The 6012-nt window shown below is 27.9% G+C and overlaps 1 protein-coding gene across 1 annotated transcript in view; it reads left to right on the forward strand.

Annotated features, from left to right (window-relative positions):
- Window positions 1–406: 406 nt before the first annotated feature.
- LOC111628414 (TBC1 domain family member 2B-like) overlaps window positions 407–6012 on the forward strand; it is a 39539-nt gene continuing 33933 nt past the window's right edge. The window contains exon 1 of the mRNA XM_023372188.1: window positions 407–480. The gene's annotated coding sequence lies outside the window, so the exon portion shown is untranslated. The remainder of the gene's footprint in view (window positions 481–6012) is intronic.

Raw genomic sequence — 6012 nt, forward strand, 5'->3', positions numbered from 1 at the left:
GTTTAATATTTATAACTAATGTTTTCTATTATCATTTGCTGATTTTCTTGAACATTTCTATGTTAAATATTATAATTTTTTAAATTAATCTATTATTTGCATATAATACTCTTTTTTATTTAACTTTTTTATCAATTTAAAAATGAAGTGTTAAACAATTTCCATAAAAAGAAAAATTATCTGTGAAAATTTTTGAATAGCGATAATTACTTAGAAAATTTTACATGTTTTGTGAATGAAATTACACACAAGTGCTATTAATTAATTAATATATTTTTTCTAAATATTTTTCGGGAGACTTCTGATTCAATAATTAAACAAATAATTATTTTTTTGTTGTTTCAAATTTTAGAAAGTGAAGTTTACTTATTTCAAAACTAAGCATTAGCTAGTTTTAANAAAAGATGGAGACGAACATTTAGTTTGAAACGGACACAACAAATTGATACAAAAAGTATTGAACAGAAGAATGTAATAACAGTATGTATGATTTAATTTCTAAAGATTTTAAGATTAAAAAAAATTATTAAAATTCTATACAGTACTTAGGTACATATTATATATGTTACCGGCCAAACCCAATTTCAGGCCAACTAGTTTATCCTATGCATGTCAGGATATACTAGTTTAGCCTAGGACAGTCTAATTTGGCCTAAATACTTTAGGTTTAACTAGTTTGTCCTAGGCCGAACTGATTTAGAATTATTATTTAAGTCAGACCTGGCCAACCCAAATTGTTTCACGGGCCACTTTTATCACGCGTAACATTACAATGGGCCACAATTTAGGCAAACATACTTTTAAAAAAGTAAAACAAATACAAAATGAATAAGATTTCATTGTTATACCAAGAGTTTGTACTCTCACTTGCGCATTATAACAATGACACATGCAAATTTTCATTTATTTAATTGTTTTGGTATACACAAAACGGAAAACGAAAGTTTTAATAGATATATAATATCGCTTAGCAGGCCACACAATTTAGTGTGACGGGTCGCGGGTTGGCCAGGCCTGATTTAAGTATATTAATGGTTAAAATAAAATTAAAAGGCAATCAATTAGATGAACAATATCTATTGAAACATAGTCTACTTAATTACAAAAAACAGTATTGATTAGAAGTGACACAACACTTGTACAAAACTATAAAATAAAAATAAGCTAATCAGTATTTATCAGTTTGTATTTTTTTTAATTAAGCCATGCACTTTTAAAGGTAATTAACTTTTGAAAATATTTTCAAAAATTCAAACGAAATAATAAAAATAACTTGTTCTCAAACTAAAATTAAAAATGAACTTGTTTGTGTTTCTTGGTGTAACATATAAAATATTCAATCTTTTATTTATTTTTACAGGATGGGTTAAAGTGTACCTAGGTAACCCCAATGGCGGCACTTCAGACTGTTCGTGCTCCCGGTGGACTGTTTCTGGAGGGGAGCCGCCGGCAGGCCGCCCATTGTTTAACGTCACTAGTTATTGATTCACGGTAGTCCTTGAACAAAAGAAAAAAAAGGAAATGTCTACTAAAAATGTAGTTAACCTAGCCAAACCAAAGCACTGCCATTGGGGTTACCTAGGTACACTTTAACCACCGGGTGTACTGTGGTGGTATTTTGAATTACACAAAATCATTTTTTTTTTACACTGGTGCCTATTTGTGGTACATAAATCAGTTTGGCCTAGGTCAAACTAGTTAAGCCTAAAGTATTTAGGCCAAACTAGATTATCCTAGGCTAAACTAGTATATCCTGACATGCGTAGGATAAACTAGTTTAGCCTGAAATCGGGTTTGGCCGGTAACATATATACTGTTCAATCTTAGTACATCAATTATTGANACTTCTGATTCAATAATTAAACAAATAATTATTTTTTTGTTGTTTCAAATTTTAGAAAGTGAAGTTTACTTATTTCAAAACTAAGCATTAGCTAGTTTTAAACTGATATTGCGATCGTAAGTTATTGGGTATTATTTTGTGACCTTTTGAAATAACTCGATCTTAGTAAAATTTATTTATAATCAGTGGTGTGTTGATAAATTTTTAACAATCTTCTAGTGTGTGTGGAAATCTATGGTTTGTATTTAGCCACGATTTTACGAAAGATGTATCGTTTCAATCTTTTAATTCTTTTCCTAGTAAATTGATTGTCATAAATTCAGCTCATCAGTTTTTATCTTTGTATAGGCCTACATTACATTTATTAAACTGAAACTTCTTTCAGCTTTTACACTACTAATTGCTATGATATTATTTTTTTCTAGCTTTTTCTATTGTTTCAGGAACTGATACAATTTTTTCTCTATATTATTATTACAAAATCTCTGAAATCATGTTTTTTTGAATTTCAAAATGTTATTTAATATATTTAATTTTCTTTCTCTTTCCATCTACAAGGAAGTTAATTCTTCATATAGATTCATCTAATAAATAAACTAGTTCTACTAATCAGCAGTCAATAAACTTACACTGGAATTTATTTTAAAATATTTTTCTTCATTCAAGAGGAAAAGACTAAGAAAAATTTTTTTAAATTTAGTTCTGTAAAGAGATATAAAAAATATTAAATGTGTTTAATAAAGCTCTAATTCAGAAAGCAGAGACCATATTTTTATTGTTTTCAAATAGAAGTCATGACTTTTAATGTGTAAAACACTTTATCCATTATTTATTCATTCATCAAGAATTTCATTAAATGGGTGGCTAAATTTTAAAAATTATAACAACTGGCTCCAACATGCCACTATTTATAATCATAGATTTTTATTATACTTGCTTGAAAATTAAAATACATCTCTATATGTTAATGCTTGGTAAAAAAAAAGCTTGTGAAATTGACTATTAACTTAATAAAAAGGTCACAGTGAGTAATATTTATAGGTTACTTGCAATTTTTTTTAGCTTATTATACTGTTAACTGTCAGTTCACTTTTTTTAAGAAAATTTTTTCTTATCATATATACAAATTTTTGGTATAGATTTTTATTTTATGTAAGTACAGTAGTACCTCAGGATACGAAATTTTCAGGATACGACATTTTTTATTCACTTATGTTCATCGGTCTCAGTCTGTGTGTTTGCTTTGTCGTGGAAGGATCTTGCTCGATAAAGGAAATCTTGAGATATTATCAGAAAGTGACTGATTTTATTGAAAAGAAACATCCCGAAAAGGTTCACACTGGCCGTATTGCTGCTCAGAGTAATGACATTTGCCNGTTATAATCTTTATCTTAGTTATCGATACTTTTGCCCGAGCAACGCCGGGCCCACCTGCTAGTGTTTTAATAATTAATTTCAATAGTTTTTTTACTTTACTCTTTCCACACTGGAGCTCTAAGAAGGCCTTTTCTCCATACATCATGGATTTGGCTAGGTCCACAATAGGATAGGCCAGCTGGTAAGGGACATAAATAGACTGCCCATAAAAAATTTCTGAGGTTTTTTCACCTGTCCGGATTTGATTGAGTTCTCAGAGGTTGATTCTTTAACTGCCTCATCTATCTAGTCCTCAATTTCAATAGATCATAAGTTTTTAGAATAGTTAACAAATAAGTAATATTTTGACAGAATTTGTAACTTAAGATAGAATTGAAAGAAGACTTGAGGAGTAGTTTTAAAATATGTTTCATCAATACATTTTAAATTATATGAAATCAGCTACATTTATTTTGTTGAGTTTCATCAAAGAAAGTTTATATAAATTTTTCTTATTTTACACTATTATATTTTGAAATTACACAGCAATTTTTAAACCAAAAGAAGTCAGTTTTACGTTTTCAACTCTGATTTTCATTTATTTATATTTAAATGTTTAATCATTAAAATAAAAAAATTAATATTAAATGATAGAAAGAAAAATAAAATGAGTTTAAAAATTGATCACAACTTTCATTATTCATAATTAGATATTCTTTGAATGCATAAGTATTGCATACATTAATTAATAAAATATTTGCAAGAAATAATAATTTTTAATATTTAGAATAGAATATTAAAATTATTAAGAAAATAAAGAAAAATAGAACAAAAATTATTCATAATATATAAATTGAAGCTAAAAATATTTAAAACAGTTAATTAGAATTAGGATAAATGTTTGTTATTAATTATTATTAAACTTGTTGCCATTAATAAAGGTAAATAAAAATTTCTGTTATGAATTGTTATGAAGTTTATAAAGTTTCTCATTTGAGACAAAACAGTTTTTGGAAAAACTGCCCTGTCAACAACTGTTTGTCCCTAAAACAGTTTTATCTCAAAATGAATTGTACTGTACTTGTTCAATTATTCTAGTATTTGGGTTTTTATATTTATTCTGTATAGTCAGTTAGCTTTCAAAGTTTATTTTCTTTTCTAAAAGTGTACCCCTTTCTGTTTACAGCATATCTGGTAGTACGAAATATAGACTTAAATTATGCTATTTTTACAATATTATACATTTAGAATAATCATTATGGTATAATAACAATTATAATTAGAATAGTATAGTCTTGTGATGTAATAATTACCTGATATTTAAACCGAAAATTTGTTTACTATTTTAAAGTATTGTGGAATAACATTATGTTATCTTATATGTATACATATATATGATTGTGAGTAAAGTACAGGCGCATCTCCACTATACTGTTGTTACAGACAAACTGCTTAGAAAATGAAATTTACATAGGCCAGTTTTATTGCAGTAGTGTTAAAAGTTACCATTTGTCATCAAACTGTAAACCTTTGTTTAAATTTATTCTATTATTTAATCATATTTTTAATTTAAAATATATCCTCTCCGCCTCAAATTAGTAATGACTTGCCCCTGGTACACCACACTTTTCTTTTAAGAATACAGTTGTGTCAGTCATATCTCTAACACATTCCAGGGGAAGATTTTAATTGAAATAACGCAACTTCCGGTTTGCATCGGAAGTTCTTACATAGTTAATTGGTGCCTTCTACCACTAACAAGTAAGTTTTCCGTATCGGATTCCGTTCTCGAAATTAAGGAAAGACAGATCGAATTTATAGGTTTACAAATTGCAGTCCAAAAATCTAAATATGTAAATCTTATTACTTTTCATAACTTGAATCATAAAACAAAGTAAAGAAATTGAAATAAGGAAGCAAAAATGCAGAGGAAGCAAAAATGCTAAATAGCGATTAACAGCCATGTTTTATTGCAGTACCTCAGGTAAGAAATGATTTTGTATTACACTACACTGCATTCTTTCATCCCTTAATGATAACTTCATCCATGAAGTTAATGATAGTGGCATGTTATAACTTCACGAATCCCATTTGAATTTGAATTAGGGATGCCGCACCCAGGCAATTGCATTTTTTGCCCATAGGATAACACGCCACTGGTTAACAAAATTATTTTTTGTATATTTTTATTGTTCGATATACTATTTTGTGTATAACGTTACTATTGCAAATTTAAATTTGTTTATTAACCCTTAACTGGTTTCGTAAATTTTACAATCATAACTGGTATCATGGGGGCTGCGCAGCCCCCAAGCAAAATTTGCCTTTAGAGAGCAAGTTTAACAATGTGACAGTTCAAAAGTGCATAAATGCTAAATGGAATCCTTCTTTAGTATAATCAACTTTTATTTATTTATATAATTTTCTTTACTTAATTATTACAAGAGATCACAAAATTGTTACAACTTTTGGTGTATGCTTTTTTTAACAATACAAAAATCTACCCTATTGTAAGTTTTTACCAAAGATATTTTGTTTTCTTATTCTTAAGAAACTAATCTTATAAAAAAGTATCTCTTATAGCCTCTAACTATCATTTGTTAAAAAACCACAGATAATATAATCACTTCTATTTTTAACACTCAGGATCATTTTAACGCAATTACGTAGTTCAGTCTTGACAGTTATCACATAGTATTTTTGTAGTACTATGCACTTTGCAAATAAATTTCAAACAACTGTTGCACTTAGTAGCATATTTACCATCTTTTTTTCCAGCACAAAATGACAACATACTCTTTTCAGGAGATTTC

The sequence above is a fragment of the Centruroides sculpturatus genome, unplaced genomic scaffold (assembly GCF_000671375.1).
Source record: "Centruroides sculpturatus isolate CEXI.00-Female unplaced genomic scaffold, Cexi_2.0 scaffold510, whole genome shotgun sequence".
Classification (NCBI taxonomy): Eukaryota; Metazoa; Arthropoda; class Arachnida; order Scorpiones; family Buthidae; genus Centruroides; species Centruroides sculpturatus.